General features: G+C 34.1%; 1 long non-coding RNA gene across 1 annotated transcript in view; it reads right to left on the reverse strand.

Annotated features, from left to right (window-relative positions):
- Nucleotides 1-26,901, reverse strand: part of LOC143203947 (uncharacterized) — an 86,248-nt gene extending 59,347 nt beyond the window's left edge. The window contains exons 1-2 of the long non-coding RNA XR_013007472.1: nt 26,787-26,901; nt 15,620-15,670 (exon numbers count right to left, since the gene is read on the reverse strand). This is a non-coding gene — a long non-coding RNA (uncharacterized LOC143203947). The remainder of the gene's footprint in view (nt 1-15,619; nt 15,671-26,786) is intronic.
- Between the last annotated feature and the right edge of the window lie 824 nt (nt 26,902-27,725).

The raw sequence follows: 27,725 nt of genomic DNA on the forward strand, positions 1-27,725 counted from the left end.
TCATGCCTTTTACTGGGCATCACACAATGAGCTAAAGTTAAATAAAACCACACTGATGAATAATTCACTACAAATTAAACAGTAAATTATATATAAGTTACGTATTTCAATACGTAAATATTATATATACCAATAAATTAAGTTTCTATCGACATTTTTAACACTGTCACTGGCTAAAGGGGTCTTCAATATACGCGACGAGTCAAAATGGGTCTATTCCCGTTCGAGATCGTCCCTTTGACTTTCGGTAGATGCTAGACGAGGAAAATCGACTGGTAATTCGTGAGCGGCATCGCATATTCCGCGGTAATTTAAGTCGTAGTCGGGAGCGGGAAGCTTTCACGCGATTGAGTGACGTCCGTGGAAGTCGAACCGACAAAAGATTGAAACACATGTAGAGGAACGCCGCAAAAACAGAAATATAGTGATACAAATCAAGGGCGACCAAAGAGGCAGTGGCGGGGACTTTACCGTCACGTTAATATTAGTAATTTATTTGATTTATGACCACATCAACATATACAGTGTTCTAATATATGCTACAAATAAGCTATTAGTGCATAATAATTGTACAAAAATATATCACTTGACAAAAGTTAGAAAATATCTGTTTCAAGTTTCGATGTCTTCAAGTCAAACCATAGTTAGTTCATAACCAATGATTCTTTTCCAGAACTACTATAAACGATGGTGGATGAAGGAGACTTAAATGATATGCACCAAAGCTTTTGCATAGCTATATGACTCATGATCAAATATAGATTTATATACTGAACCCAAGATGAAGATCAGATGAAAACAGAGAATATGATGAATATAATTGTACATACTATGTAGACTTGCTATAAGAGAAAAAATGGACAGACAACTGCCACAAATGAACTTAATCCACATCATTACTTGTACAGGACCATATGACTGCATGAAGCACTGATGGACAAATAGATGTCTATGCAATTAAAATTAGTTGATAAATAATATGGTTGTGTGTCATTTAGCATAAAACGAGAGCTACGATAGAAGTTTTTTTATGATATTTAGAAGAATCGGTTGCTTAAAATGATTGGAAGAATGAATGGAGAAAAAAAACGATAATGCATATGTAATTTCACAACCAAATCTAACACCATTACTATACACATTATACTATGTTATTACATGTTTCTTAAGTACGTACTTCAAAATAATTAATTCTATAAAATAATGAAGGAGACTGAAGTACTGCAATTCTTCTAACCAAGTATTTTCAAAGAATGTTATGAAGTTATGATATGTGGAGGGCTCTAAGCAACAACAAAGCATATTTTACTTTTAAAACTATTTCATTCTACAGAAAGAAATGGAGACGCCGAACACAAATCAATATTTCTTGGTTGAATATATTGTAACATAAAGCAAACCCCTACGTCTCATTCTTCACACCGTTCAGTCTTGGTAGAAATTCACAGTCTGGTTCCTGTAATACACAAGGCCAGTACAATATATCCACTCCAGAAGATTTTGAGTGAAAAACAGTGACGTACTGTAACCTGCCTTTGGTGACTGTACACCTTGAACTACAAGCTTGGGTCCAAATTCTATGTTCTAGTACTAGGTTCACGGCAACTTAAGCAACTAAAGCGAATGTTAGAATTGGAGGAAAACAAAGAAAGTTTAAGAAACTCTAATTAAAATTGGTTTAACAATAATTATTATTATTATTATTATTATTACCCTTAGTGATTCGACAATATATCCAGTGGTTAATAAATATCTCTCATGATAAATATTATATTCACGATATATAGAAAATCAATTCATAAAGTGAGTAAAATATATTTTTTAAAATCTTACCCTTATCATGTATATAAAAAAAAACAAAATAAACACAAAAAGAAATACGTAGATAATAATGTTAGTTAGTGCAAGAACCTACAATATTCTAATAAAATCTAACAAATTTAAAGACGTTAGGGAAATTTTCAAAAAACATATTTGAAGATTTCAGATACTACATTTTACTCCAAAATGTTCTCAAAGATACTCAAAACATGTCGACTTATAATTGATACATTGCAAAAAAATTATAGAGGATGCATGTATATACAGGAGTTTAAATCACGTCCATTTCTAAAATGTTTAGTGGCTTGAACTACTGCCTATAGTACGCTCCCAACTATGGTCCTCGGCATTAACACTACGACTGCTGAGTGACTAATAATCGACACCAAAACAGAAGACATCCGGTCTCACCCAGCCTATTTACTATGGAAAAGCATACTTTTCCAAATATTCTACAAATATTCATTATATATCATAAACTGTTGACATAGCCACTGCGGCTATCAATAAAGAAGACAAGAAGACTAATTCATTCATTCATTATAAAAATATGTAATATTCCAAAAATATCTTACGCAATCATATATCTCAAACTTTTCCTTCCATAAACATAGATTGTGACGATGCTATATAAATATTATAGATTTAATATAATCTGGCCTTTATGGCTAAATTATTTAGTTGATTATGGTAAAGCTATATTCTAGTTCTTATGAAGGAATTGGAAATAAGCTTTAATTCTATACTGAAAAGGGCAAATTCATTTTGCTAGTCTATAGTCTATTCAATTTATAGTCTACTAGCGACCCGCCCCGGCTTCGCACGGGTGTAATGCTGATACTAAATTAAATACACTACAGAAAAAATATGAACGTTGTATATAAAAACATAGCGGCCCGCTCCGACTTTGCACGGGCATAAAATATATATGCCTATGTCACTCAATGAAAACATGATTAAAATCCACCCAGTATTTTTGGTTCATTCATTACTGCCCTTGGCCTGCACGCATTAAATTTGGAGTAAAACAATTCCTCTTCCCCTATACTTACTATGAAGATTTCCTGCTATCTTTGGAATATCTAAATTCATACAATTTTTATTACATTACACATTTTTAAACGCAAATTTTAAATTTGTAATATCTCCGAAAATATTTGTTTAATTTACATGCTGTAAGGAACCATATTGATCTATATTAATTGCACACTGTATTTAAGGTACTTAATTCGATAAGGATTAATGCCGTATTGCTTAAAATAGCTTCGTAAATAAGCCATTTTCTCATGTAAAAAGTAAACAATAAAAATGGTTAATGTGGGTTATCCCTAAAAGATAAACATATACCATCGCGGACTTTTTTGTAGACCTTTTTATGGTGTACAATACTGTAGTACATTAATTTGATCTAACTCGTAGGGTTAGGCAGCGTTTTTGCTAATTGCTAAATAAGCCTAAAAAAATAGGTTAATTTACGACATCACGTTAGAAACCTCTAAAATTAGCAATGTTGCCTTAGTATATTATGCATGTATTATACATATAAACCTTCCTCTTGAATCACTCTATCTATTGAAAAAAACCGCATCAAAATCCGTTGCGTAGTTTTAAAGATTTAAGCGCACATAGGGATATAGGGACAGAAAAGGCGACTTTGTTTTATACTATGTAGTGATTCTAGTTTTGTTACAATTAAAAACAAGAAGGAACACTTTCAGCAAATAATACTTGTTGGGCTTAAAGATAGTCATGTTTGTTAACTAAAATATATAACATGTGGTCTAACTCGCAAATGCAATTATGAGAAATTGTGAAGAAATGTTGTGTTGTAAATCGGCAGGACTCAATTTGTACAAATCATCAATGTGCAGACATTAGATACTATTAAATCAAATAGTACAACTTACTGCATTTTAATTAAAAACAAGTAAATTAATGAAATGGAGAAAATAAATGGTAAATGAAGTGAAGTGGACACTGTCTAATAAAAAAGGGAGTCGTAGCAAGATGGATCGACGACATCACCAAATTCGGTGAGCCCCACTAGGGGGAACAGGCCACATGTTCGAGACACAAGAACGAGTCATCCCGTAAATCAAAATATTTGCATAAACAGCGAGAAACAATATCAGGAACCTCAGCGAAATCATGAAACCGGCCATATGGTGGCGATCGCCTTCTGTTTTCTTTTGTGCTGCGGTGCTAGCGGTTGCGACACGCCGCCACTGAGCGTTCCGTAGGCCTTTTTATTTATTTATTTGTGTAATTCATGGTGTTTTATACCGAATCGCCTCCCGAGGGGACCGAATCCCGGCCATACGTCACGCCAACACGCGAAAGAAAAAGGGGAAAAAATGACATATCGTTGACAGGTAACTTTCTTCCATTTGGAAACCGTCGCAACGGTAGCTACGTGTCTCCATCAGTTCTTTAATCTTGGTCAAGGTGACGCGACTAACTCAGGTGCGTGCACATATACGCATGTGTATTATTTTCTCATGTTTTATGATGTTATGTTTATTTAATTTATTACAATTTTTTTTAATCTTATTTTATTTATAAGAACAAAAAAAAACAAAAATCAAATATTAACTGGACCATAACCCAAAAAATTCCAAGTTTGAATTTAAAAAAATCTAACCATTTCTCATGCATGTTGAATAGAAGTATTCAAACAAAACAGACCGTTGTTTAAAAGTTACAGAAAGACATGGGCGTGCTTTTGTATAGTTATTTGGAAAGATGGCCCAACTCTATCAAATTTATGGGGATGATATAATAGACATGCATGTTATGACAAATATTAAGCGGTTAGTTGAGGTTAAAAAGTCATTTATTGACAAAATATATATTAATGAAGATAAATTCCATCACTTCCTGCAATCTTTTCCCATCTTTTCGGCGATATCGTGGCAAAAGAACGATCTTGGTTTAACAACAATCGAGTCATCGATCCATTTTCATGCTTCTTTTCATTCACATTTTAAAACCGTGCTCTAACAAAGGCAAGCTTCATCGATATACACAAGCGGTAGTAAGAAGGTAATATATATATATATATATATATATATATATATATATATATATATATATATATGTATATATATATATATATAGAATATAAAGTTGTATTTGTTCAGTTGGATTGGAACACATCTGCAGTAACTCAACAGCACAGCACAGCGCGACTTTATGACATTGAATTCCACTTCGCTGTCGATATAGATGGCTCTCATGGATCAACCCATGATTTTTTTGCTCTTGGGATTGTCATAGTAGATGTCTCTTGGGATTCACTTTTCATCGACAATTACAATACGCTACAGGAAGCTCTTTCCTGCCTGACAAGCAACGAAACCCTGACGTTGAAACGCTTCGAAATAGAATTTGCAGTCAATTCGTGTAATAACCCTTTCCCTCGATTTGAATATTTTCCAGTGCATGCAAACGTACGAAAGCAGTTGACTTATCAATTGCTAAGCTGTAACAAAAATGATGATTTTCCAAAATGAAATTTTGCTCATTACATGCTTATTTTTTATGTAAACTGAATTTGTTAACTGTTATTTGATGTATATTTAACTACAAAAATTCAAGTATGTAAATGTTGAAAGTATTTTATGAATTGTTACTAGTATCATGTAAGAGAGAACTAAGAACAGCTCAAGCAGCTAGGGCCAGGGCAAAATCTTATTAGCTAGATACGCACTACCTTACACGCATTGCTTAACAGATTCAGAGCATCAGAGTATGGCTGAAATAATAGGTATCATTTCGGTTATGTCTAAAACATTATTGGCTAATTATATGTTATGCAATTAATAATTGACCTGTTGAATAATTTGTATATTAAAAATACCCGTAAAGTTAATTGAAATCTAGGAACTCGAAAAAAGATAAAAATTACGAAGCCTAATACTCACGTTTCTAATTCTTCAAATTCCTAATAATGGGAATAAAAATGGTCAAGTTAACAATATGACCATATCCTTTGATTTCAGTTTGCAGGTCATATACAAATACAGCGAATTAGTTTTAACTGTACGCTACGTCGCATAGAACAGTTTTGTTAGCTATATTCGCGTCAAAACCCAAAACTTTTGCTGTTAAATAATTTAATACTGTTGGAAACTTATTGTGAACATGTGACAATATCGATTTTATGTTTTAGACGTAGTAATTTTTATATAGTTGCAACGAATGCCTTGGTCCACGTATATTGTTTGCAGATAAAAGAGATATTTCATGTTGCTTTTCGGACGGGAACTTTAAATATATCTGATAGTCAAAATCAAAAAACTATACCGCTTAGTTGGAAAATACTCCTAACTTGACATAGAGATTCGTTTTTTTATTAATCTCTTAGAACTTCAACAACCTATCCGTGGGCAATAAATATTATTATATGATTTCCGTTACATAATATAACTATCCTGACGTGTAGATCGCTTCAATAAGTGATCTGATGTACAACTTATAATCTAAACCTTATTCTAGATACTATTCTAACTTGTTCTAGAGATTATTAAATCTCACTCTATGTGCCTATTAATCAGTTCGTATGGTGGTTTGCGTTTGAGCCTATACACTACACTCTCATATCGCATATTGAACTGTTTCGCGAGTGAATTGGGATGCACTAATGGTCTTTCAGAGTACTTCGCACTAACACTTCGAATCACACTTGTTATAGGTTCTAAGAGGATATCGCGCTGAATCAGAATGTTGGAGATGTACTATGGACATCTACGATGACTCGCAACACTATATTCTGTAACATCTGGAGGAAGCTATGTTAGATTTGCTAGTTGTACCCCAGATTCAATACTATAGGTCCAAATGGTACTAAGTATTGACTTATACAGCAAAATCTTGTTATCTAATGATAATTTAGACTTACGCTTATCCAGCAATACTGTTTGCGTTTTGTTACTATATGTTTTTTCCATGTCAAACGTCGATCAAAATGCATTCCCATATAAAGGGGGAATGTCACATGGGCAGATTTTGTCTCATTTGCTTTGATACTCCATGTTTTCAACCATAATTCGACTTTGTTGAAGTTGGAGGTTTCTTGTGGCTGGTATTGGATACTCGTGTGATGATAAAACCACTGTATAGGCAGCATATGTTGCAATCGTAGTGTTTCTTGAGATCGGTAGGTCAGCTGTATGCAATAGATATAACAATGGGCCAAAAACACTGCCCTGCGGAACACCCGAATATATTGGGCGTAGGTCAGTGCATTCGTCACCCTGTTTGACAATAAAATATCTGTCTGTAAGGTATGTCAGCAGTTGAAAGTGTGTATGGAGAAAAGCTTTTTTAATTTAACATGCAGTCCAGTGTTCTATATCTTATCGAAGGCCTGAGATATATTGTGAAATGCAGCAATGTTTTTTATCATTTAAGTCTTTGTAAATTTGGTTGACTAATCTATGAATTTTTTCTGTTGTTCTGTGTTTATTACGGAAACCAAATTGAGAGCCAGAAATAATATTTCTCTCTTGTGCGATTATTTTGAGTCTCTTAATGTATAGTTATTCAAAAAGTTCAGATATCACAGGTAACAGGCTTATAGGACGATAAGAGGAGACGTGTTCTGATTTTTTCCCGAATTTAAGAATCATAATGAATTGTTTTTCGAACTTATTTAAGATTACATTTTAAAATATGAATTAAGTCTATTAAATTACAGTAATGTAGGAGCAATACAGTACTGGGCGAGGCCCAGTATATCGAGAGATTAAAGTGAACCAAACTACACGAATTTATACATTATATAAGTGTTACTCTTAATGTATAAATAGGCTTAAATAGTCCAATTTACTTTATTTTAATTACCTTAATACATACTGATGTATTTTTATTATACATATACATCCTTTAAAATTATTTCACAATCCTTGTAATTAATTTTAATTACAAGGATTGTAATTGATTTTATTAATTTTTTTTATTAATTCGAAAGAGAGTAAAATGAGAATAAAAACAAACAACAATCAACAAAGTGATTAAATTTTTCTTAAAGACAACACTTCATTGAAGAAATCAAGTGCCCAACCTTACACAAGATGAATTCTTCTAACTAAAAAACTAGTTCAGCCTCTAATGTAACTATGTAACCTCTATTCAATCTCTCTTGAAGAGCTTCAAGAGCTGTCTAGACGAGAAGCAGGTGTGCTCACGAACATCAAACCCTTCAAAACTAATCAAACTCCTAATGAACGAAAAATATTGAGTTCATGTTATTACTGATACTCTGTATTGTTCAGACTTACATCTCATCGAGCCCGATCTACGTTTAATTAAATTTAAAACCGAGAACGGGCCGTTAATAAATTAATATCAACAATGCCTGACCGAGGCTATTTAACTAATCATAGCGCTCGCCCCATTCAACTCGCCCTTTACCCTACGCGTCCACCCCTTCCCCCTCCTTCCCTGCCATTCCGTGCCGACACCATCGTCATATTCCAGAGGCATTTTTTTAACAGGCCGAGGGAGGTCGAGCGCTGATATGAAGGTATCAAGCTTGTCACTTTGTCAGGACCCGTTACCTGATGACGTACTAACGGAAATTAAACTGTGACGTAGCCATAATTAAAGGGCCACCATTTCTGGTCATATCGTCGAGCATAATGAACCTTTGCGAAGGGCCCTCGCCGTCCACTCATCCCTGTTGCCGCTTTTATTATATTTTCTTGGGATTATTTTATATAATTTAGTCCATATCGTTTTATATTATTCTATCATAGAAAAATAATTTTATTTCAGTACAAAGAATAATTACCTATTACATTAAATATTAGAGCTAAACCCCATCACTCAATGAATATTCGGCCTGAGAAATATATTATTTATGAATTCGACTTTATTATCTCTTAAATTTTAGGATAAATTTAACCCAAGAACTATTAACATAATTCCCTCCAAGGGTAATACACTTATAATAATGACCCTCCAACTTTTCGATACTACTTTTGTAGTACGACTTCTCCTTTGCTTCAAAATAGTCGTCAGTGTCTGTTTGAGATCTGAGAAGAGGAAATAATCGCTGAGTGCCAGGTATGGAGAATACGGTGGATGAGGAAGCAATTAAAAGCCTAATCAATATCAATCAATATCAGCCTTATCAATCCTTGATGGTTGTTTCTCTTGGGGCAGTGTCCGGAAACTCGGCATCAAGCCAAGTTTTTGCTTAACTGTATTTTTCCCTTCAAGAAGCAATATTTTATCAACAGGCCAAATTCCTTTTTATCCTTGTTTTCACAATAACAAAAGTTGCTTTACTCAACATGCATTAATTCATAAACTAATATTCCGACAGCTGCCAAATTCATACACGCATCTTTTGAGGGTTAGGAATAACTAAGAAACATATGGATTTAATTCCAGTAGCGCCATCTATGTGTCAGGCCTGGGACTTTTCAAATAACCTGTTAAGTTATAAATTATAATAGCTGGAATGATATATTGTAACGTATAATTTGATATTAATTACTCTCCAAGAATGGGCCTGTAAGCTATGATGTCATGATATGATTCAGCCCAGAGATTTATTGAATTAATAAATCTAATTTTATAATATACATATAAGTGTGTATTAACCATCATTATTATCAATCAATAGTCAATACTGAGCAAAAGAGTCTACTTATCAACCAATATGCAAAACTTCCAATATTCTTCGCCAAATCTCGTCACTGTTGTGATTGTTGGTTGTGGCCAAACCTTTTTGCCTCAGAAAGTGTCTCTAATTTCAAATCCTGTTCCGGAGCTGTTCTGTCACAAAAGTTTGTGAGCATTAGTTTACCTTTCATTTGACAGACATGTCCTAACAATTGTGGTCTACGCCTCTGGATTTCTTTATCAATTGTGCATTGATTGTTACATCTTAAACAAATTATTTTATTCAGTAAATCTCGAAATTCATTGTCTTCGAAGTTTTTTGGCTCTCCAGGCCATACATTGTCATTAAGATCAAAATAACTATATTTAAGTCGTCGAAAACGATAATTGAATATAGCAGCTGCATCATCATTTCCTTCTAAAAGTAGTTTATGGACTTGGAGAGCAGATTTCCTTAGAAATTAACTTTGTGTCTTGATTTGCGTCTGTATGATATCAATATTTTGTTGATACAAGAACATTTTAGGCTCCCTGGCATGTTGCTGGAGTCCATTAGCATTCCAGGCGGTTATTTCGTTTAGCTGGAATGGTTATTAGTCATTAGGCTAGCTTACTAACGACCACAGTGAGTAAATGCATCATTGTACTCATTTGTTTCATAAGTTTACCTACTACTAGTACTTATAGGTTCAGTGGTGATCGGCGTTGTCTGCGCATTAGGTTAGGTCTGACTGTTAGTTACTGCGTGTGCGTATGAGATATGAGGATGTTGTATTGGTGCATTAGGCGAGGTAAATGATATAGGCTGTAAGTTTCTTTTTTCTCTCTGGATAAGCTTTTATTGCAACACTTTATGGGCTAGTATTCCCTATAATTTGTAGGATGGTCTCCGTTACAGTTGACGCATTTTACTTTATTGTCACGTGTTCTGCGCGTGCAATCATTCGTCGCATGCTATCCTGTGCATTTCACACATCGATATAATTTGCGACAGCATGTTTTTGTATGCTCGTACGCTTGGTTTGGCATCTGGCGCACTGTGGGATGATTTTTTTTGTGTATATAACACATTTAATGACATCATGGTTCAGATATTTAATCTCATAAATATGTTTATTACTTTCTTTAGGCTTCAAGTCAATATAAAATATTAACAGTGGCTCTTTTGTTGCAGGATGTTTAATATTGTGTATATTTACAACTTCGGGGCTCTTTTCAGCTAGGGCTGTTTTAATTGTGTTTGAGTCTGTGGCGTGATGTTTTCCTTTTATGACTAATTTAAATGTTTTTTGAGACTTTGGTCGAAAAGTATGATATTGCGTATTTCTATTGTCTAAATTCTTTATTAACACCTTGCAGAGCGTTCTAGAAGGCACGTCTGCACTCCGAGGTGGATTGAATACTTTATTTTATGTAGAGAATTGTCAAAACCATCGTATTTAATAATTACCATATGTACCAAAAAGTCATTACTGATTTTTTTAACAGATGTCGCTAAGCTACGTAGGCAATGTCATGATTGGACAAATATACATGCAAAGCTATATATGTTATATTTTGCGAAAATAACACCGTTATAGATTTATACCTTTTTGAAAATGTCAAGTCTAGCGCCCCAATACGTGCATTTGCAACAAGCATTACTTTTATTTTTTAATCAAAATTATCGGCGAAAGAAGCCACTGTAAGTAATCGTTTTGCTACCTTTCGAAACAGGTGAGAGGCATCAAAAGTGGTAAAATCGATATGCAGGACAATTAATGCTCTGGCAGACCGAAAATATTTGAAGATGCCAAACTGCAAGGGTTATTGAATGACGACCGAACCTACACTCAAAAACAATTGGCACGAGCGTTAAACATGGCCCACGAAAGACGAAATTAATTTTGCATCGAATAGCGACGGAAAAGTGAATAAGTGCAAAAAATCGTGGTTATCAACTGGCGACCGACTCCACGGCCAAGTGGTTTGACAACAAATGATCAATTTATGCATTGATCGAAAATGACCAGAATGGGTCGGAAGACATGGTAAAGTAATTTTGTGGTCCGATAACGCGCCGCCTCATAACGCAAAAATGGCCAAGGAGGCGTTAGACACACTTGGCTAGAACATATTATCGTACGCGTCCTACCCTCTAGATCTTGCCCCATCCTATCAACTTTGCATTTTCTTGAAAATTTTCTTTTTTTTTTTCGAGAACATCCGGTAATTACTTTCCAGTGCCCTGTCAGTTGCGTCATATTTTAACCATCAATATATGAAAATCACTCAAAACAAAATAGTACACATAATAAATAAACCGAAAACAATTAATATGATATTGTCAAGCCCCCACGTCACCTTCTCGGACCAATAAACGATTATGAACGCCCGGAGGGTCGACGTGCGTGGACCTACGTCGGGAACGTGCCGCGCGTACGGGAAAACCGAAACGAGCGGCAACGTCGGGCCGTGCGCGACCCTCCCGTAACAGTGATTAATGTACCTAGGAACATGTTCCACATCGACCTGTCCATATATCATGACCCGGCCGATACACTATTAAACTGCGTTTTCAATTTTGGAGTTTGTAGTCGTCGGTTTCAGATAGCGATCGCGACGAGCCGACGGGGTGGCGGTAGATTGGCGAACGTGCAAATACGCTCGGTAATTATAACCCGAGGGGGAAGGGGAGGTGGATAAAATATCGCCCGGGGGACCGGGAGGGAGGCGGAGTGCGGTAGGAGAAGTAAACATGGAGAATGAAAGGGTCAGTTCCCTAATGGGAATCGAGCATCCTTTTTCTGTACGGTCATTGTGGAAATGTACATATATTAATCAATTAATTTGGTGTGCTAGTTGTAAGCCATTAAAGTTTCTGTTGAAAAGTCCCCTCACGATCTATTGATGTGTATTGTCACTAAATATTCATGAAATAATTTTAACATGAGTAGCTTCAATAATTTAAAAGCAGTGTATTTTCTTTAAAAAAATATACCATGGTTGTTTCAATACTTCTATGTTAATTAGCCAGTTAAGATGTGCATTTATTTACTTAGGACTCTGACATATAATTTAAATTATATTTTGTGGGCGAAAAAGAAGAAGAATAAATATAAACTAACTAAATAAGTTATACAAAAACACATTTTAACAGATCAATTGAAAAGTGACACATAGATGGCTACTAAAATTAAATCCATATGTTTTTTACTTAGCCCCAACCATCAAAAGATGCGTGTATAAATTTGACAGCTGTTGGATCATTAGTTTGTGAATTATAGCATTTTGAGTGAAGCAACTTTTATTATTGTGAAAAAAATGGATAAAAATGAATTTTGCCTGTTCATAAAATATTGCTTTTTGAAGGGAACAAAATACAGTTGAAGCGAAAACTTGGCTTGATGCCGAGTTTCCGGACACTGCCCCAGGAAAATCAACCATCAAGGATTGGTATGCTATGTTTAGACGTGGTGAAATGAGTGGACGTCCAAAAGAGGTTGTTACCGACGAAAACATTTTAAAAATCCACAAAATGATTTTGAATGACCGTAAATTGAAATTGAATAATATAGCAGACACTCGAAAGATATCAACTGAACGTGTACATCAAATCGTTCATGAATATTTGGGTATGAGAAAGCTCTGCGCAATATGCGTGCCACGCGGGCTCACTTTTGACCAAAAACAACGACGAGTTGATGATTCGGAGCAGTGTTTGAAGATGACCAAGCCTAATGAACCCGAGTTTTTGCGTCGATATGCGACAATAGATGAAATATGACTCTATTATTTTACTCCGTCTAAGTCCATTCGACAGTCATCCGAGTGGACCGCATACGGTGAACCCGCTCCAAAGCGTGGGAAAACGCAACAGTCGACTGGCAAGATTATGACGTCTATATTTTTGAATGCGCATGGAACAATTTTCATTGACTACCTTGAAAAAGGAAGGACCATCAACAGAGACTATTACGAAGCGTTATTGGACGGTTTGAAAGACGAAATCGCCGAAAAACGGCCGCATTTGAACAAAAAGAAAGTGTTGCTTCACCAAGACAATGCACCGTATCACAAGTCAGTGAAAACGATGGCAAAAATCCATGAACTGGGCTTCGAATTGTTTCCTCATCCACTGTATACCCCAGATATGGCCCCCAGCGACTATTTCCTGTTCTCAGGTCTCAAAAGAATGCTCGCTGGAAAGAAATTTTCGTCGAATGAACAGATGATCGCCGAAACTGATGCCTATTTTGAAGCAAAAGACAAATCGTGCTACAAAAATGGTATCTAAATGTTGGAGGGGGCGCTATAATCAGCGTATCACCCTTGAAGGGAATTATGTTGAATAAAAAAATAATTTTACCAAAAAAATATGTTTTACTATGGTAGGCCGGGGACTTTTCAATTGACCTGTTAAAAATAATATAGATTATACTATTACATAAAAATATATATTGTTTTTAAAATACATATTCAAATTATAAACTTTCAAATATTTAATGTAAAAATTATATACACCGAATACATAAGATACAATACAAATGGACAAGTTAAAGAAATAGAAACAAATATGAAATAAGTGAATGGATAAAAACGTCATTAGGCGTACATAGGAGATATAAAATACAATATGAAAGATTGAAACAACATTGAAACAACTACCCATCTTCTTCCATCTACATATTTCAAGTTATAAGAAAATTTCATAAACTGATATCTGGCCCTGCTATCTCTCATATCTCCTATCAGACGAAACATCTTTAGGAAACATTTTGAAACAAAACACTAGCCAACATTCCATTCAAACATATTTGGTTTTGCGTAACACGTGGGCTGAATATCCTGAACTTGATAACATATAGACATATAGATGGCCCTAGTTTTATTACATTCGCCGATTTCCAGTTAGTACTAGCCTTCACAAGAAAGCTGTTAAAATTTCATGATATACTACTCATAAGTTTATGTTGAGAGTTGTTGTTTTTTGTATGTGTTGTGTTAAGAGTGACACTACTTTTGTTATTTTCAAAACAATGGATCAAAAACAATTTTGTGTATTAATTTTACACTGCTTCTTAATGGGGAAAAATAGCGTTCAAGCGAAAAAATGGCTTGAAAAGTATTATAAGGACTCCGCTCCATCAGAAACAATAATAAAACGTTGGTTTGCTGACTTCAAACGTGGTCGCAAGGACACCGATGGTGCAGAACGCAACGGACGTTAAATTAGTGGTGAACACCAGAAAACATCAAAAAAATCCACAAAATCGTTTTGAATGATCGAAAAGTGAAATTGCGTGACTTAGCTAACATCGTAAAGATATTAAAAGAACGTGTTGGTTTTATATTGCATGAACGTTTGACTATGAGAAAGCTCTGCTTAAAGTGGGTGCCCTGTTTGCTCACTGTTGACCAAAAACGAAAAGGTGTTGATGATTCTGAGTACTGCCATATTTAAACGTAACAAACAGGATTTTTTGCATCGATTTATGACAATGGATGAAACACGGATCATCTGACTGGACTGCAACTTGTTACAGGCCTATCTTGAGAAAAAGGAAAAATCGTTCTAGAAAAGTGGTACTGAAATGTTAGAAAGGCAATGGAATGATTGCGTGACTCTTCGTGGAGACTATGTTGATGAATAAAGCCAATTTTGAAGAAAAAAGCGTGCTTCCTTTGTTAATTCCAGGACTTTTCAGTCCGTATATTGTAAGGACGACACCTTTGTTATTTGGAACCATGAATCCAACTAGTTCCTGTTTCATCTAAATTCTCAACAGCCAAACGTCTAATTCCTATAACTATCCAATTCTTTAAATTTTTCTTTTTAATACGTTTTATTTCAACTAAAGGGTAACTGTCAACTAAGAAATTACGTGTACAGGAAAGTATTTGTTGTATTCACAGACAAGTATATCCAAGCTATTCAATCACCAATCACAAAATCTCTTGAATGTATAAGTTCTTTACATTTACATCCGATTTGTTAGAGAAGCAACTTAATCACCTCAGAAGTGTCCTTCCTCAAAAAAAATTTAATCAAAATCCAAAATACATCCAAAAATAACCAAAACAAATTAACTTGTTATCAAATATAGTAAAATTACGTGAAAACGCATATTAATAAAAAATAGTTTATAAACTGCTATTAATACTACTAAAATAAATGAACACTAACCTTTTATAATCATTCTGTTAGTTAACGCTGCACGCTGCACTCTATACAGCTCTGAAAATAAGAAATAATATTTTATATTTCAACATAAATGCAATTAATTATATAATAAGAATATTAGTTCAATTGAAAACTTTGTTGGATAACGGAAGTGAATTTCTTGAAACACAATTTGAGAACAACAATGCGTAGTTATTCATTTAACACTCATATCATCATCAACAACTTTTTTATCAATACTTAACATATCAACACTTAAAATAGTATTATATTTTATTACAAAAGTATTAAAAATATATTTTAATTATATGTACATCTGTTATTTAAATAAATAGACTAGTATCTCGTCTTGGAATTATGCCAACAAATATGTTGCCTGAAATTTGCTTCCTTATTGCAAGTTTAACATAATTGCAGTGATGCAACAGGAGAAGGATCGTGAGGAATTAACTTATGGGGACTAACAATATAACATTTTACAAGAATAAACGTATTAAACCATTTATAGAAATACCTCGGCTGCTGAAAAGGCATTCGAAGAAAAGAAATACCGCCCTGCAATATTCCTGGACGTCTCACAAGCTTTTGTCCGGGTATAGCGTTTGGAATTAATCTACAAAATGAGCAGAGTGCTGTCGCGGAATTACTGTCGACTGCTGGAATAATCATATTTTTCGAAAGAAAATTTAGAATCTCGCATGAATGGGCATTCTCAACACTTTTTTCACATATTTCAGATGGAGTTCCATAGGGTGTAGTGTCTTGGGACCACTTCTATATCTGCTCTATACTGCTGACAAACAAACAACAAAAGAATCAGTACTTGGAACATTTGCCGGCGACACAGTGGTCATGGCAGTACATGTATCATTCGACTGGAAAATACAGCTTAATAGCTCCAAATCTGTCCAGGCTAACTTTGCGTTGACAAAAACTTAATTATATTACTTGACGGGCGCCCGATTTTAGAAGCAGAATCAGCTAAATATTTCGACATACATCTCTATGGATGGCATTCTCAACATTTAAACATATTTCGGATGGAGTTCCATATGGTGTATTGTCTTGGGACCACTCCTATATCTGTTCTATACTGCTGATAAACCAACAACAAAAGAATCAGTACTTGGAACATTTGACGACGACACAGTTGTCATGGCAGTAGATGTATCATTCGACTGGAAAATACAGCTTAATAGCTCCAAATCTGTCCAGGCTAACTTTGCGTGGAAAAAAATTTAATTATATTACTTGACGGATGCCCGATTTCACAAGTAGAATCAGCTAAATACTTCGACATACATCTCGATGGATGGCATTCTCAACATTTAAACATATTTCGGATGGAGTTCCATATGGTGTAGTGTCTTGGGACCACTCCTATATCTGCTTTATACTGCTGATAAACCAACAACAAATGAAACAGTACTTGGAACATTTGACGACGACACAGTTGTCATGGCAGTAGATGTATCATTGGACTGGAAAATACAGCTTAATAGCTCCAAATCTGTCCAGGCTAACTTTGCGTTGACAAAAACTTAATTATATTACTTGACGGGTGCCTGATTTCATAAGCAGAATCAGCTAAATACTTCGACATGCATCTCGATGGATGGCATTCTCAACACTCAAACATATTTCGGATGGAGTTCCATAGGGTGTAGTGTCTTGGGACCACTTCTATATCTGCTCTATACTGCTGACAAACAAACAACAAAAGAATCAGTACTTGGAACATTTGACGACGACACAGTTGTCATTGCTGTAGATGTATTATTGGACTGGAAAATACAGCTTAATAGCTCCAAATCTGTCCAGGCTAACTTTGCGTTGACAAAAATTGAATTATATTACTTGACGGATGCCCGATTTCACAAGCAGAATCAGCTAAATACTTCGACATACATCTCGATGGTAGGTTAAATTGGAAACATCATGTTGAAATCATCATATCAAAGTGAAGCAACTGTACTGCTTAGTCGAAAGATATTCTCAACCTGACCAAAACAAAGTTCTACGATTAATTACCAATGTTTACAACTACGTAACCAACAAAGAGCCGCACGATGACCTCGAAATATATTAAGTGATGCAATATTTCGCATCAAAAGATGAAAGAAGGTTTTACTACATCTCAGCAACGTAGGAGCAATAGAGCTGCTGGACAACACGCAGAAAATAAGAAGATTGAAGCGAACCAAACCACAAGAACTTGTTTAGTGTATAAGTGTATTCTTAACTTTAACTTAAGTAGATTAGTTTTATTTTAGTTTAAGAAATATATACTGATATATTAATCCCGTTCTCGCCTTACTTGTGTGTTAATGCAGGGAACTGTAGTAATAAATTAATTGTAAATCATCATGTAATTGTATTAATACAATGTAATTGATAAAAAAAAATATTAGAGTTACAACACGAGGTATGACGAAATTAACACGGCATTATAAAAAATAAAGATCATCGACGACAATTCACCCGGAACACGAGCCAAATCCGATAATCCTCCGACAATATAAACGTTAAGCCTCTTAATGAAGCGCGAGATAAGGGAAAAAATGGCCCAACAACGATCAGCGACACGAATCCTTAAGCCCTGCTGCAAATTCCTTTTGCCCAGTTACGCACGCCGCTACGATAATCGCCGGCACTCGTTCCTTTCACACAAGAACGACTACTACGACGACAATTCCGTAGTCCATTAACGCAACGTTCATAGGGGAAGGTTTTTTCTTCTCTGTGATCGAAATTACGCCCGGAGAATCGTCATCGTCGTCTATTGAAAAGTGGAAAAGCTTCCCTCCGCCGCGTTTCCCATCTTCAGGTGCCCTCCAGTCGTCTTCCGTTTACGCTGGAGGGCGTTTGCGTGTCTGTCAGTCATTTCGCGAAGTGGCCCCCATTGATTCCATCGAAAAAGCGTCGATATTTTTTATGGAAATCCATCAAATCTTTGAACTCGAACTGTATTCATAACTAAACGTATAAATTTGCGAAGATTCTCAGACATTTTATTATACGAGAGTTCACGAATTCATCAGAAATAAGATTAGTAATAACGTCCTTAAGAAAACATTCGTTTTTATTTTTGTTCCGTGGAAAATAATAAGGCTATGGAATAAAAAAACTTTTTTATTTGAGGAAAATGACTTGTCTCCAAATCGGATGATATTCGTTATGAATCATATAAGAAGGAACAATATAAAAATATCAGGCTTGTAATAAGAATTAACATAATAATACTCTACACCAAAACATTGCCTTATTTTCGTATTATCAGCTGCCAGTTTTCTCTATTTTGTTATATGTATTTAGTACTCTTTTTACCAACAAGGGTTTATTTGGACTGGACCAACTGTTTAACGTGGGCTCCGAACCACGGCAGGGATGCAGAACAAATATCGATATATCGATATTTTCTGAAAAATATATCGATATTTTCGGCCGATATATCGATATTTTATAACCGATATTTGTTCAAAATAAATTAAACATAATTTGTAATAAACCTTTAAAATTGGTACTTCAAATAGTACTTATCAAAAATATCACTAATTTTTAAAAAATGTAGAAAAACAATTTTTTTATACTAATATTTAACGATTTTTATTTTTTCTTAAAAATATCGATATATTTTTTTGTAAAATATCAAATTTTTTACTTGTTAGAAAAAATCTATCGATATTTTATTTCTCAGATATATCGATATTTTTTTAAAAATATCGGAAACTATATATCGATTTTTATAAAATATCGATATATCAAAATATCGATATTTTTTCGGTCGCTAACGCCCCTAAACCACGGTCATCAGCAATAAGCTTACCGATTACCGCAAAAAAATATCACTACTTTTTAAAATATTTAGAAAACAAAATATATGTTCTAAAATAATATTTGGCTACTTTTATTTTTTCTTAAAATTATCAACTGTACGAGGTGGTACCGAGGAGTGTATCCTCGACGTTCCCAAACATCCAAAGTTCCGAGCATAAAGCAATCAGAAGGTAATTTTCAGTTTAGCGCTTGCCCATTTTCATTTATTGAATGTATGTAATAGTCTGAGGAAACAAGCGTGCTTATAAAAGGTCGCAATGCTGGAGCCATCTTTCTAGATGTTTCTGAAGCTTTCGATCAAGTATGGCACAAGTATGGTCTAGTATTTAAAATACTCTATAAAAAAACTTTTTTAATTGAGGAAAATGATTTGTCTCCAAATCGGATGATATTCGTTATGAATCATATAAGAAGGAACAATATAAAAATATCAGGCCAATTTTCTCTATTTTTTATATGTATTTAGTAATCTTTTTACCAACAAGGGTTTATTTGGACTGGACCAACTGTTTAACGTGGGCTCCGAACCACGGCAGGGATGCAAAACAATATCGATATATCGATATTTTCTGAAAAAAATATCGATATTTTCGGTCGATATATCGATGTTTTATAACCGATATTTGTTCAAAATAAATTAAATATAATTTCTAATAAACCTTTAAAATTGGTACTTCAAATAGTACTTATCAAAAATATCACTAATTTTTAAAATATGTAGAAAAACAATTTTTTTATACTAATATTTAACTATTTTTATTTTTTCTTAAAAATATCGATATATTTTTTTGTAAAATATCGATTTTTTTACTTGTTACAAAAAATCTATCGATATTTTATTTCTCAGATATATCGATATTTTTTAAAAAATATCGGAAACTATATATCGATTATTATAAAATATCGATATATCAAAATATCGATATTTTTTCGGTGGCTAACACCCCTAAACCACGGTCCTCAGCAATAAGCTTACCGATTACCGTAAAAAAATATCACTACTTTTTAAAATATTTAGAAAACAAAATATATGTTTTAAAATAATATTTGGCTACTTTTATTTTTTCTTAAAATTATCAACTGTACGAGGTGGTACCGAGGAGTGTATCCTCGACGTTCCAAAGTTCCGAGCATAAAGCAATCGGAAGGCAATTATCAATTTAGCGCTTGCTCATTTTCATTTATTGAATATATGTAATAGTCTGAGGAAACAAGCGTGCTTATAAAACACTATCTTTGCTGGTTTTTAAACGAGTTCAGACCACTTAAGGAAATATTAGAACTTTCTTTCATAACATAACATGTATTTGTTTATACCTTTTTCTCTCGCAGACTATTACATATATTCGACAAAATGAAAATGTGCAAGCGCTAAACCGAAAATTACTTTCCGATTGCTTTATGCTCGGAACTTTGGATGTTTTGGAACGTCGAGGATGCACTCGTCGGTACCACCCCGTATATTTCATGTCTCTCTCCTAATAAACATATCTCTCCTAATATTTACGTGATTATTATATCACTCTTATTAATTTATTATCTCAATATAATGTTAACATTTCCTTTGTTGTAATTATTTAAAAAGACTTTTGATGTATAAGTTAAACCAGTTCGAGTATTTTCTACTATTCTAAATTTACAGCACTGTATACCAAATCTACCCTAAAATAATTTACACACCCTATAAAAATATATGTTAAGCTTCGGATTTAAAGATTTCTGTACTCCCGAAACGCCAGCATATTAATAATAGAATTTCGCGCAACCCAAACCCGTAAATGCGCAGTGATAAACGAGAATATACAAGTGGAACAATATCCCGAGTGGTCGACCTGCACAAATATTTGGAAACATATGCCTTTCCTGGTTAACGTAGGTGTGGCAGATCTCAATTCCTCCGCTTCCTGCCGTCACCACCCCACAGCCACGTTCGACCCCGGCCGCCCGTCCATCCCTCCCCCGCCCTTCTCCTAGCCAGCGCCACTGTTAGCTAGACGGGGATTACCTATTGTAATACCGGCCTAACCAAACTAACTATCCCAACTAAAAGCTACACCTGAGTCCCGTGTATTTCGCTGGTGAGCGAAATTATTAGGTCTACTGCTGGATGCTTATAAATTACGTGATATTAGTGGATTACGGCGGAACTATTTTCATTTTGGGTTAGTGCTCGCGAACGGCGCTGCCGTTGGCCGGACCATCTGGTGTCCCTTTTTCGTGGCGTTTCTTTTGCCGGCACGGAGACGGTATCGTTATTTTTCCGAGCGGGAAAGCTTTTAAAAATAATAAACTTCTCCATCATATCGAAAGAGATAGTGAGGCTCCGTTTAAAGGACTTGTTTGAAAATTGTGGTGGTTAATCATCAGGAGAATCAATAATTGACCAGTGTACTGATTAAACAAATAAAGAAAATATTTAAATAATGCGTCGTCGTAAGTACTTCACCCCGTTTGAATAAATGAGACTTGGATTTACCACTATCAACATAAATTTATTTACTTTAAATTACTCTGAACTGAGTTAGTTTACAGAAAAAGGTAATGGAATGAGTTTTTTTTGAAATAAATTCATAATGTTGTAACATTCAAGACCATGTAGAGTAAGAATTGTTATTTGCTCTCTCTTAGATTGCATACGTTTAGAAATATGCCGGTTTAAAACGATTTTCATCCAATAAATTTGTAAAAATATTATAGCGACGAATAATGTGACTGAAATATTATAATATGTGGAATGTGTCTCAATAGCATTCTTATATCCTGTTCTACTCCAGCGTAATCCCAAGGAACAAAATTGTAATCCTTAATATTACTACTACTAGATTTTTAATACCCATACCAAGAAGATATTTTGTTCTCTGATTACTTGTTTTTATTAGTAATATCACCAATTAACAAAAAAATTATAAATAGTAACTAATTTAATTAATTAACAAGACAAAATATCTAATGACTTTAAACACAAGACTAACATGTCCACGAACGGTTAACGGCTATGGGATTCAAGCATTAAAAAAAAACTAAAAAGAAACAATATTATCAGAAGTACATTAAAAGTTTCAAAGATATAAAATTAAAAATAAAATATTCTTGAGAGATTAATGGAACTATTGAAATATCTTAAATACCCTAAAATATGTCTCTTATAATGCCTTTGTAGGGTTTCTTATATGGCTCGGTGAATGGAGGCAAAACGAAATGAAACAGTGGTGTTTACATAATGTAACCGTTGTTTCTTGAAGTAATATAAAATGTGGAAAATACAAAATAGATAAAACGGATGGCAGCGGTGTTACCTGGTGACAAGACTGGGACAGTCGATGGTGGCACGTCTAAACCAAACGATGGTCGGTTACTGAATGATTGGAAATACCCTTCAATAACATCCAACAAAAACGCCTCGGGGTTGCCAGCTATTCGTTATCGGGTTCTAGTTGGCACTGCTGGCACCCCGCCGGTGTTCAACATCTGGGATTATATTTCTGGGTATTCTGTAGACCGTTATGCCACTACGTAAAATTCGACATGCCTCAAGGTCGCTACACCTTTAAGACGTTACCACCTACCGACCCAAGATTTTATTACCGATAATTTCTAAGAGTGAAAAATTATATACGAACAGACTTAATCATGTTCCACCATCATGTTGGTAGAAGAAAAATTATTCCAGAGCATCATCTTGAGTTTCCTAATAAGCACGGAACTAAAGCATAGACGGGTAATCAAAATAAATATAGACTTAGAAACCAAAAGATCATCTTAGATATTTCTATCATCTTAGTTTCTGTTGCTAAAGTTTCATCTCACAGATAGCCATTTTACCCTGAACAACACAGCACATTTACCGACCAATAAAATTACTACTCTGACAATGTATTCTTAGCATCACACGAAGATCCAATAACAGTGTGAAGGATCCTCCAAGCATACCTCGATAAAATACAATTATGACCGAAAAATGGCGCATTAAAACAAAATCAATCCATGTAACCTTTATTCTACGTAGACGAGCCTGCCCACCAGTGAATATCAATAAATATCAGCTACCCCAGACAGAACATTATCTGGGGAAATATCTTGGCTAAATATCTTGGTATGTATCTAGACCGAAGCCTAACTGGAAACAAGCACACACTTGTTAAATGGAAACAGCTCGAACTTGAAATATATCAAATGTATTGCATATTTCAAAATATAGCTTACGAAAACATGTGAGTTTGGTAATGTTTGTAATGTTAGAGAGCTCAGTTTATATAAGGAATAAAACTATCATCAATCTGGTCAAGTAGAACAGTTTAAAGATGAAGACGAGGATGGTATTTGAAAGAAAAATTTCTTAACAAAAGCACAAAGGCGACAAAGTAATTTTGAAACATTAAAATACTCTATTTTGCAAAATCGGTAACAGGTTCCGTTTGCAAATGAAAGTTGTATTCGTAAAAAGAATGGACAAGACTTTGATAACCTGTACTGTAAACTATTTTTTATAATAAAGCATTCACTAGCAAAAATTCTCAAATAATTTCAAGATGTATTCACATTCATTGAATATGTCAATTAATATTTATTTTAATTTATAAAATAAAATAATTTTTCAGTCTACAGACACCCGATATCACACGGTTATATGAGTGAAAAAATAGTTTAGATAAAAAATTAAATTCCTACGGCTGCACTGGCATCACACGAAGACCCAATAATAGTGTGAAGGATCCTCCAAGCATACCTCGATAAAATACAGTTATGGCTGAAAAATGGCGCATTAAAACAAAATCAATCCATGTAACCTTTGTTCTACGTAGAAGAGCCTGCCCACCAGTGAATATCAATAAATGTCAGCTCCCCCAGGCAGAGGATTATCTGGGGAAATATCTTAGCTAAATATCTTGGTATGTATCTAGACCGAAGCCTAACTGGAAACAAGCACACACTTGTTAAATGGAAACAGCTCGAACTTGAAATATATCAAATGTATTGCATATTTCAAAATATAGCTTACGAAAACATGTGAGTTTGGTAATGTTTGTAATGTTAGAGAGCTCAGTTTATATAAGGAATAAAACTATCATCGATCTGGTCAAGTAGAATAGTTTAAAGATGAAGACGACGATGGTATTTGAAAGAAAATTTTCTTAATAAAAGCACAAAGGCGACAAAGTAATTTTGAAACATTAAAATACTCTATTTTGCAAAATCGGTAACAGGTTCCGTTTGCAAATGAAAGTTGTATTCGTAAAAAGAATGGACAAGACTTTGATAACCTATACTGTAAACTATTTTTCATAATAAAGCATTCAGCTAGCAAAAATTCTCAAATAATTTCAAAATGTATTCACATACATTGAATATGTCAATTAATATTTATTTTAATTTATAAAATAAAATAATTTTTCAGCCTACAGACACCCGATATCACACGGTTATATAAGTGAAAAAAAAGGTGAAAAAATAGTTTAGATAAAAAATTAAATTCCTACAGCTGCACTGGCTTGAAAAGAATGTGACAACATATTGATTAAAAAAAAAGGCTGGTATCAATTGAAACTTTTTAGTCACATTAAAAGAAAACACAACTAGATTACAATCAAAACAACAACTAGCCGGCTTATTGGCGCAGTGGTAAAAGCGATGGGACGGTCCTCCTACTGTTGCGATAGCCGCGGGTTCGAATCCTGCTGGGGCATGGTCGTAGATTTATGTTTGTGATTGTTTAATATTTGTGGTTGTTCTAGGCAAGAGTGTAAAATCCGACAGGGAAAATGATCCCAGTCACGCCAGTAACCAGGCTGGGTAAGACCGAATGTCTTCTGGGATGATTTCTTAAGTTGGTCAATCGCCAGTCGGTAGGCTTAATAAAATAGAAGAAATAATGCAATTTAAAAAATTAGATTACAGACAGGAATGGTTTTTTCAAAATATTATCGCATGCTTGCTAGGAAATTTCGAAAATTATTAACGAAGAAATACGTATTCATGATTTTCTTTAATATTAGGTGCTAATTTATATAAAAAATAATCAGGCAGATTAAAGGCAGATCATCAGAAATTAATATTAAAATATACGCACAATCAATCAAAAATCAATACTGTTAAATCATACAATTAGAAAACCCCGCTAAAAATAATCAAAGCAGGCGTGATTGGATACTACAAGATAAACGTCATTTATATGACAACTCAAAACTTATAAAAAATGTTTTATTGAGATTGGAATTTTATTATATATCAAACTGAAATGGATACTATCATAAAAAATAATACAGAATGTACTATCCAATATACTAAAATACAAACACGCCCCGAAAATGAAATATAAATAACTGAAAAAACCAAACAAAACAAACTGGCTGGTTAAAAGTAAACATTCGAATGACCGGATAAATCCGGATTCAAACTAATATACTATCTGGACTGCCGACTCCTTTTTCATAGAGTACGTCAAGAGAATTCCATAGCATATCTGAGAAAAAATATAAACAAGGCGTTTGCTGCCGTTACGTCACAACACATTTCCTTCCAACAACTTTCACAAAATTACATGAATTCACAGGATGCATCGAAAATACGAAATAACGGATGGTATTAACACAAATTATCATGTATATCATAAAACATAATATTAATTAGTATCTTTATAACCTTATAGCGTTACTGCAATGTATAAGATATTAAAATAGCCCTTTAAAATGTAGTTATTGGAATTGAATAAACTATAATCTAAGGAGGGATATTTATATTTTTCTTACCACTAATATTTCATCCAGACATACTCGGAAAATGTTTTGAAGTGCGTCAAAACACCCGGGAAATCCTAACACGCCCGTCAACTTTGACAATCGACTCACTAATAGACGTTACAACAAAAAAACAATAAGATGTTTGCAAAGCCCCCTGTTTTTTTTTTCGCTCTTTCCCTGATTCGGGTAGATGTATTTCGGATGGCCTATAAATAAGGTGCATAAAAAACCTTGCGAGCATGAACGTATTTGCATAGTACACGACAAGGTCGAAGTCTACGACTTACGTTAAGCTATTTCTTCTATTGAAAACAAATTAATGTACTATTTTTATTATGAATATTTTTCATATTCTGATATTGGAAAATATATAAAAAAATTGAAAAGACCTTGGTTCTCGTGACGTCAAAACGTATTTTATACCAACATATTTAATATGGAACATAACATTAATAACTATATATATTTTTAGAAACATTATATAGCCTTATTCCAGCATTACTAGAACATATAGAATGTTAAAACGGTCCTTTAAAATGCACTAATTGCAATCAAACAAATCACAAACTAACCGGGGATATATATATTTTCCTTACCACTAAAATTTCATCGGAAACCATCTGGCAAAATGTTTTTCAGGCACTTTTGAATTCAATCGCCACGAAATCCAAACACTCCCGTCACTTATGACAATCGAGTCGCATATACGCGTTACAACAAGAAAATACCAATAAGATTTTTGCTAAGCCTACTGATTTTTTCGTTCTTTGGCTGATCCAGGCAGGTGTATTTCGGTTGGCCTATACAAAGGTGTAAAAAAATCCTTGTGAGCATTATGGTATTTGCTTAGTATAGAGTACGACGAGTTATGTCAAGCTATATATTATATTGAAAACAAATTAACGTACTATTTTTATTATAAATAATTTTCATATTTTAATATTGGAAAATATATACAAAATACTGACAAGACGTTGGTTCTCATGACGTCACAATGTACTTTATTCCAACAAATCCATACAGGAAGCATCAAAAATACGAAATAATACATGATATTAGCGCAAAACGTCATATTTATCATGAAAAATAACATTAATAAAAAATATCTAACCTTGTGGCATTACTAGAATATATATAATGTTAAAATAGTCATTTAAAATGTAGCGATTGTAATGAAATAAACTACAAACTAACAGGGGATATTTATATTCCCTTACCACTAACATTTCATCGGAACCCCATTTTTTATGTACTTTTGAGTCTAATCGCCGCGAAATCCAAAAACACTCCCGCCACCGACTGACAATAGAGTTGACAAAAACGCGTTACAAGAAGAAAAAGCCAATAAGAATTTTGCAAAGCCTACTGTATTTTTTCGTTCTTTGTCAGAAACCAGCGAGTGTATGTGGGGTGCTCTATATGGAAGGTGCATTAAGGCCCTACTGTACGGACGTATACGCATTGTGTAGTGTACTACGACTCACGTCAAACCATTTGTTGTATTATAATAAAATTAACGTACTATTTATCTTAAA

Source organism: Rhynchophorus ferrugineus, unplaced genomic scaffold (genome assembly GCF_030347505.1).
Source record: "Rhynchophorus ferrugineus isolate W39M unplaced genomic scaffold, kcgeb_rfMv2 rfM10, whole genome shotgun sequence".
In the NCBI taxonomy this organism is placed as follows: Eukaryota; Metazoa; Arthropoda; class Insecta; order Coleoptera; family Curculionidae; genus Rhynchophorus; species Rhynchophorus ferrugineus.